This window comes from Jaculus jaculus, chromosome 2, assembly GCF_020740685.1.
Source record: "Jaculus jaculus isolate mJacJac1 chromosome 2, mJacJac1.mat.Y.cur, whole genome shotgun sequence".
Taxonomy (NCBI): domain Eukaryota; kingdom Metazoa; phylum Chordata; class Mammalia; order Rodentia; family Dipodidae; genus Jaculus; species Jaculus jaculus.
The window spans coordinates 82,039,497-82,048,555 of record NC_059103.1 but is presented as its reverse complement, the minus strand read 5'-3'; positions in this window follow the sequence as shown (position 1 = coordinate 82,048,555).

The following is a 9,059-nucleotide window of genomic DNA, read 5'->3' as shown; positions in this document are numbered from 1 at the left end:
ATAGAAGGACAGAGAAAAATATGTGGACATGAAAAGGAAAAAGATCCCCTCATCCAGGAATCTGGTTGAAGCCCCTTGCCAATTGCCAGTCAGGAATTCCAGCACAATTAACATTTTCTTAAGAACTTTCTCATTTCTCTGAAAATGAGAGCAATGATATTTCATTCAATAATATAATTGGCAATGTGAATAGGTAGGAGAAACTAGTTTGGCAAGCTACTCAAAGCAATAATGATAACGTGTGTACTGTTACCAGCACAGTTAGCAGTATGAACAGTTTCCCAATAGTCTCAACAGATGCTCATACATAGTCAAAGTTCATGTTCTAACCATGGCTTCTGGTTTTATATTATCAGATTGTAACCCAAACCACAGAACTCCCAGCTTTTGGCAAAAAAAAAGGGCAATTTTAGTAATCTTTTCATATATAACTTGAGAGCCACCAAAATATGTGGCTAATACTAAGCCAATTACAACTACAATGTTCACTGCAGAAGTTCATACCCACACTCCGGTATGTTTCATTCTTTCCCTCAGAAACCATTTCTTGGAGAAGTGCACACTCATGTGTTGGGGTTTGCTTAACTCTCAAAACTACATAATCATTTTCTGCATTAAGCTATCTTACTTATTCTGAGTACTTCTTTCTTCCCTAAACCCCACAGCACACTCTTAAAGAAGCCCACAAGCATGTCTGAAGTGTGTCTTACATTTTAAGTATCTTTTTTTTCTTTCTCATAACTCTCAGGTTTAAGATCTGTTTTAAAAATACACTTAATAAAACTCCATCTCTACTTCACAGTGGCTAATCTTGAGATTGTTTCTGCATGAGAGCTATAAATCCTGGTTTTCCTGAGTCAAGGTTCTGAAAATACTAAGGGATTCCTCCAGAACCAGAGAGCGAGTTTGCAGCTGCTCCTCCCTCCACTCAAGCTGAACTGACAGCAGGTAGCAGTGCTGAAGAGGGCAAACAAATGGAGTGAGTAGGTCCGAGCTCCAAGTTCCCTATCTCCCATTCCCCAAGTACTTTTTTGCATTCTTCATAGTCTGCACATCTGGGGTTATAACACCATCATGCACCAATCCAGTTCACATTTGAACAGAACACTCACTGAAGATCCTAAAAGGACAAAAACTTGCATCCCACTCAATAAAATAAAACTTTTCCCAAGATGGGCTGACCACAATACAAAAAAAAAAAAAAAGTCAGACAACAGAGATCTCTACCAAAGATGCCTATTCACACAAAGGAAGCCTCCAATAAAATAATAGGAAAAAAAAAATAGAATCCCAGAATAAAAACATAACAATTTCCCCTGATCAAAAGAATTGCTGAACAGGATGTAAACCATAAAAAAACACAAATGTATAAGTGAAATTGAGCTGTATTGTCTCATACAGCACTCAGCTTTTGTCACTAGGCTTAACTCAGTTGAAGAAAATCAGAGAAGCCTCAAAAGATATATAAATTATTTGAATATAGGTCAATAAGTAGAAGATCTCAATAACTAGATGATTAAGCTTAATGAAGACATGATTAAATGCAAGAATGGATTTCAGGAAGCATCAAGAAAATCAGATGTCAAACTGAAATCATACCTCAAAAAAGAGCTGAACATGATGCAAAATGACACAACAGAAAACAAAAATCAAACAGAGCTTTAAAAAAGCTCTCTAGCTGGCCATGGTGGCACACACCTTTAATCCCAGTACTTGGGAGACAGAGGTAGGAAGATCACCATGAATTTGAGGCCACCCTGACACTACATAGAGAATTCTAGGTCATCCTCAGCTAAAGTGAGACCCTACCTCAAAAAACAAACAAAAACAGAAAAACAAACAAACAAACAAACAAAAAGCTCTCTATAATCCCTCATTAACAAAGTCACTTATGTGGAAGGCAGAACCTCTGAGATGGAAGACAAATCAGAAGAACTTGATTGGGAGGCCAAAAACTTTTCTAAGTTTAAAAAAAAATCATGGAAAAGACTATAAGGGAACTGTGAAATACCCTAAAATGACCAAACATCAGGATCATGGATATACCAGAATGAGAGGAATCAATGCCAGAGGCACACAGAACATAGTCAACAAAATTATTGAAGAAAAATTTTCCCAATATCACATGAGAGGCCCATCCAGATACAAGAAGCTCACAGAACACCAGACAGACAGACACAAAGAAGGAATTCTCCAAGGAACATCATAGTTAAAATTCTTTTTTTTTTTAATTTTTTATTATTTTTTTTATTATATATATATATATTTTTTAAATTTAATTTATTAGTTTTCTTTTCAGTAAATACAGGCAGTTTGGTACCATTATTTAGGCTCATCTGTGATCTACCCCCTCCCATTAGACCCTCCTTGTTATTGAAAATGGGTCATGCATTGTGGAGTTAGCCCCCAGTTATTAGTATGATAAATGTCTCTGAAAATCATGACCCAACATGTAACTCTGACATTCTTTCCGCCCCCTCTTCCGCAAGATTTCCCTGAGCCATGTTGGGTTCATTTTTGGTCTGCTTCAGTGCTGAGGTGTTGGGGGCCTCTGAGGCTCTGGCTCTCTGATTTGGTAGGAGTTGATTTTTCTCTGCATTGATCTCCTTCCCCTTTGTGCTGGTTTCCAGTTCACAGGAAAACATCACCCTTGCTTATTTCGCCAGTTGTCCTTAGTTTCAGTTGGGCCCCTTCTGAGGTATGTTGGGGCAGCTCTCTTCTTAGGATCTGCATCTATCTGAAAAAGAGAAGCAGATTCTCCAACGGAGAGTAAGTTAGCACCCGGAAAATTGAGATAACACTTTTTTGATAGACAGTTTGATAGGTGTAGGCCCTCTTATACCCCGTGATTGATGGTAGCTTGATATTGTAGAGTGGGCTTATGTTTGGGTATGGTTCTGACTTGTTTCCCAGCTCCAGCTAAGGGTCTAGTACCACTGAGTGGATCAGTTAGCCAAATCAAGAGCAATTGATTCCTCACCATGGCTGTGTACCACTATTGCACTTGTGTGGGTATCACATCTGGTTAATTGTTGCTACTTAAGTTAAACAATGTGTTGCTTGGACAGATCTTGGTCACTTCCCCCAGTCGCCTATGTAGCGCCTTCTGGCACTAGACACGCTGACTGTCTGGGGACTGACTCTCTCCTGGCTTCCAGCCATATCATTCCATTTTACGTGTCAGCTGCATATGGAGACTTCAGCAATAGGGTCTTACCACTGGCCTTTGGTGGGTCATCAATTACTCTGACAGAAGTCTGTCATTGTTTTGGGAAACCTTGTAGGTTTCTCTGATCAAAAGCTCATTGTGGATTGTAGGCCCAAGCTGGAAGTGGAGGTTACAGGTCAGTGTCCACTAAGAAATTGAGGAAAAAGATAACTAATATACAAGAGTTAGAGAGGAGAGAGATAGAGGGGAGAGGGGGAGAGGGAGGGAAGGGAGATGTAGGAGATTTAGGTCAGTCTTGATCCTACCCTCTCCAGTGTCTTGTGGTTCAGGTGTTTCCTGTAAGGGACTAGTGAAGGTTCAGTCATTTGGTCTGTCTTTTAGGAAGTAGAATTTTATGGTATCATTGCCGTTTGGGTCCGGATTACTGTTTTCCACCCTTTGATTCCCTCCCCGCCCTCCCATCCATCTTATTGTCTAGTCCATGAGGTACTTGCTGGGTATGTAAGGCATCTTGGGCAAATTCAGGTTAGGTGTTGCAGATCAGTGAGACTATGTGTCGATTTATTTTCTGTGATTGGGTAAGTTCGCTGAGAATGATCTGTTCCAGGTTCAACCATTTTTCCTTAAATTTCTTTATGTCATTTTTTCTTACTGCTGTATAGAATTCCATTGTGTAGATATACCACATCTTTGTTATCCATTCTTCTAATGATGGACATCTGGGTTGATTCCAGCTTTTAGCTATTACGAATTGAGCTGCTACAAACATGGTTGAGCAAATCTCTCTGGCTTTTGGTTTGAAGGTTTTAGGGTACATGCCCAGTAATGGTATAACTGGGTCTGTTGGTATTTCTATAGTCAGCTTTTTCAGGAGTCTCCATATTGCTTTCCAAAGTGGTTGTACCATCCTGCATTCCCACCAACAGTGAATGAGTGTCCCTGCTTCTCCACATCCTCGCCAGCATTTATTTTCATTTGACCTTTTGATGTTGGCTATCCTTATTGGGGTAAGGTGGAATCTCATAGTTGTTTTAATTTGCATTTCTCTGGTGATTAGGGATGATGAACATTTTCTTAGGTGTGTGTTTGCCATTTGTATCTCTTCCTCTGTGAATTGCCTGTTTAACTCTGTGCCCCATTTTGTGAATGGGGTATTTGTCTTCTTATTGTTTAGACTTTTGAGTTCTTTGTAAATTCTAGAGATAAGGCCTCTATCAGTTGGATAACCTGCAAATATTTTCTCCCACTCTGTGGGTATTCTATTGGCTTCGTTTATTATATGCTTATCTGTAAAGAAACTCTTCAGCTTCATATGATCCCAATGGTTGAGTGACTGTTTAATAACTTGAGCCACTGGGGTTTTATTCAGGAAGTCTTTTTCCATTCCTATATCATGGAAAGTACTTCCTAAATTTTCTTCCAGTAGTTTTCGAGTTTCTGGTCTTATGTTGAGGTCTTTGATCCATTTGGATTTGAGTGTTGTGCATGGTGAAATGTGTGGATCAAGTTTTAGTTTCCTGCATGTGGTTATCCAGTTTGTCCAGCACCATTTGTTGAAGATGCTATCTTTTTTCCAGTCTATTCTGTTTGGGCCTTTGTTGAATATCAAGTAGCTATAGTTGCTTGGCCCAAAATCCGGGTCCTCAAGTCTATTCCATTGGTCTATACTCCTGTTTTTATGCCAGTACCGTGCTGTTTTTATTACTATGGCTTTGTAGTATAACTTTATATCGGGTATGGTGATGCCACCAGAGGTATTTCTTTTGCTGAGGATATGTTTGGATATGCGAGGACTTCTGCCTTTCCATATGAAATTTGAGATCATTTTTTCTATGTCTGTGAAGAACATTGTAGGGATTTTAATTGGAATTGCGTTAAATCTCTATATTGCCTTTGGTAGGATTGTCATCTTCACAATGTTAATTCTGCCTATCCAGGAGCATGGGAGGTCTTTCCATCATTTCAAGTCCTCCTCAATTTCTTTTTTGAGAGTTTTTATATTTTCGTTTTATAGATCTTTTACTTCCTTGGTTAACGTTATTCCAAGGTATTTTATTTTATTTTTTGCTATTGAAAATGGGACTATGTCCTTTATTTCTTTTTCTGTGTCTTTGTCATTTGCATACAGAAATGCTTCCGATTTTTGTGCATTGATTTTGTATCCTGCTACTTTGCTATAGGAGTTAATCACCTTCAGGAGTTTTGGGATGGAGTCTCTCGGGTCTCTTACATATACAATCATGTCATCAGCGAATAGAGCTAACTTAACTTCTTCCTTTCCAAATTGTATCCCTTTTATTTCCTTCTCCTGCCTTATTGCTTGGGCTAGGACTTCCAGAACTATATTGAAAAGCAGAGGTGAGAGAGGACATCCCTGTCTTGTTCCTGATCTCAATGGGAATTCCTCCAGTCTCTCTCCATTAAGAATTATTTGGGCCTTTGGAGCTTTGTATATTGCCTTTATTATATTAAGATGTGAACCGGCCATGCCGATTCTCTCCAATGTTTTGATCATGAAGTGATGTTGCATCTTGTCAAAGGCCTTTTCTGCATCTATCGAAATGATCATGTGATTTTTATGTTTAAGCTTGTTTATGCGGTGTATTACATTGACAGATTTTCGTATGTTGAACCACCCTTGTGTTCCTGGGATAAATCCCACTTGGTCAAGGTGGATAATGCTTTTGATGTGTTGTTGGATTCGGTTTGCGAGAATTTTGTTTAGGATCTTTGCGTCTATGTTCTTTAGGGAAATAGGCCGATAGTTTTCTTTTCTTGTGGCGTCTCTGCCTGGTTTTGGGATTAGGGTGATACTAGCTTCATAGAAGGAGTTGGGTAGTTTTCCCTGTTCTTCAATTGTGTGGCACAGTTTTAGGAAGATTGGTTTGAGTTCTTCCATGAAGGTTTGATAAAATTCGGCTGGGAATCCATCTGGTCCTGGACTCTTCTTTTTTGGGAGGTTTTTTATTACTTTTTCAATCTCCATGAGCGTGATGGGTTCATTGAGGTGGTTGATCTGCTCTGAGTTTAGCTTAGGTAGATGATATGCATCCAGGAATTTATCCATCTCCTCCACATTTTCCAGTTTTGTGGAGTAGAGGTTTTTGAAATAAGTCCTGATGATTCTGCCGATTTCACTAATGTCTGTTGTAATCTCTCCTTTTTCATTTTGAATTTTGTTAATTTGGAGTCTCTCCTTTTTTTGCTTGATCAAATTGGCCAGAGGTTTGTCAATCTTGTTTATTTTTTCAAAGAACCAGCTCTTTGTTTCGTCAATTGCCTTAATTGTTTCCTTGGTTTCCAATTCATTAATTTCTGCTCTGATTTTAATTATTTCCTTCCTTCTGTAGCTCTTTGGGTTGGATTTTTCTTGTTTTTCCAATGCCTTTAGGTGGATGGTTAAGCTATTGATTTGGGATTTTTCTGTCTTTTTTATGAAGGCATTGAGTGCTATGAATTTTCCCCTGAGGACTGCCTTCATTGTGTCCCACAAGTTTTGGTATGATGTGTTCTCATTGTCATTCAATTCCAGGAATTTTGCAATTTCATTTTTTATTTCATCCACTATCCATTTATTGTTTAAGAGTGTGCTATTCAGTTTCCAGTTGCCATTGGGGCTCTTGTTGTTTTTTGTTGTTGTTGATTTCTAGGAATATAGCATTATGATCTGATATCATGCAGGGAATTATGTCGATTTTCCTAAATATGTGGAGGCTATCTTTGTGACCCAGTATATGGTCTATTTTAGAGAATGTTCCATGGTCTGCTGAGAAGAATGTGTAGTCTGTGGATTTGGGGTGGAAAGTTCTGTAGATGTCTGTTAGGTCTAAGTGCTCTATGGTTTTGTTGAGCTCTCTTACTTCCCTGTTGAGCTTCTGTTTGGATGATCTGTCTATTACTGATAATGGTGTGTTAAAGTCCCCAGCTATGATGGTGTTGGTGGCTATTTCTGTTTTATTGTCAAGTAGGTTTTGTTTTATGAACTGTGGTGCCCCTGTGTTTGGTGCATACAGATTTATGATTGTAATATCCTCTTGATGGATTATTCCCTTTACAAGTAGGAAGTAGCCATCTTTGTCTTTTTTGATTGTTTTTGGTTTGAAGTCAACTTTATCTGATATTAATATAGCTACACCTGCTTGTTTCTTATTCCCAATTGCTTGGAATATTGTTTTCCACCCTTTCACCCTGAGGAGGTTTCTGTCTTTAGTGGTAAGGTGGGTTTCTTGAAGGCAGCAGATTGAGGGGTCTAATTTTTTGATCCACCCTGTTAGCCTGTGTCTCTTGATATGTGAATTAAGGCCATTAATGTTTAAGGTGATGACTGTGAGATTTGATTTGATCCCTGTCATTTTGTGGTGGTAGAGGTGTGTTGGCATTTCCATGGAATTTTTTTTTTTTTTTTTTTTTGTATCTACTCTGGGTTTGATTGCTGTGATCTTCTTCTTGTAGGCATTTGTGTTTGGTTATTTGTTTCTTCTCTGTGGAGAATTTCCTGGAGTACTTTCTGTAGGTTTAGTTTTGTGATCATATAATTGTAAAGCTGAGTTTTATCATGGAAAGTTTTCCTTTCACCATCTATTATAAGGGAGACTTTTGCTGGGTAGAGTAGTTTGGGTTGAAAGCCATAGTTTCTTAGAGTTTGGAGTGTATCATTCCAGGCCCTTCTAGCTTTCAGGGTTTCCATTGAGAAGTCTGAAGTAATTCTGATGGGGTTTCCTTTGAAAGTGGTGTGCTGTTTTTCCCTAGCTGCTTTTAGGATTTTTTCCTTGGTGTCAATGTTTAGAGTCTTAATGATAATATGCCTTGGGGAGTTTCTCCTTTGGTCTAGTCGGTTAGGAGTTCTGTTTGCTTCTTGAATCTTGATGGGCCTTTCTTTTAAGAGACAGGGGAAGTTTTCTTCAATTATTGTGTTAAATAAGTTCTCCATGCCTTTGGTCTGAAATTCTTCTCCTTCTGGTATTCCAATGATTCTGATATTAGGACGTTTAAGTGTATCCCACAATTCTCTCATGTTCTGTTCACAGGAACTTTTGAACTTACTGAAATATTTGGACTCTCGAACTGTTTCTTCCATCCTGTCTTCCAGATCAGAATTTCTATCTTCCACTTCGCTGACTCTATTCTTGAGAGCCTCTAGTGAGTTTTGGACTTGTTCAATTAAGTTTGCATTTTCTACTACTTTCCTATGTATCACTTCCATCTCTTTGTCCAGCTCCCTTTTTGTCTCATTTTCTGATTTTCTTGATGATTCTTGGAAATCATCCTTGCATTTATGTTTTCATTTAGTGTGGCCAGCTGATTTTTAAGGTCCTCTTTTTTTTCATTCTCCCTCAACTCTCTTAGCTCTCTTTGAATTCCTTCCAGTGTCTTATCATATTGCTCTAGCTTAGTGATGGTAGCATCCATACGATTATCTATCCTTTGTAGCTTTCCTGTCAGATCTAGCAGTAGTTTGGTCAGGGTTGCATTGTTCATTGCTTCCACTTGATGTTCTGATCCTAAACACTCTTCTATGTTTGGGTTTGTTGTGATCCTTGTTGGACTGGGTGATCTGTCTGGATTTTCTTCCATTTTATTTTTCATGTTATTTCTTTTGCGCTGTGGTCTACCCATGTCAGTGTATGGGCAGGTAGGTGGGTGGAGCAGCCTGGGATCTAGCTTAATGCAAATCCAAGGCAGCCTGGGGCAGTTGTAAGCAGCCTGGGTTTTTGCTCACTCTTGCCAAAGCCGCCTACCTATAGCCTGACAGGGGCACCAAAGTTGCCTGAATTCTCACCCAGTAATGCACCTAAGCTGCCTGCCTTTGAGCTTGAAAAGGGACTGAGGTAGCAAGCCTTGAAGGTGCCTAGATTCTGGCTGGGTACACTGGGGTCTATAAACAGTCTGT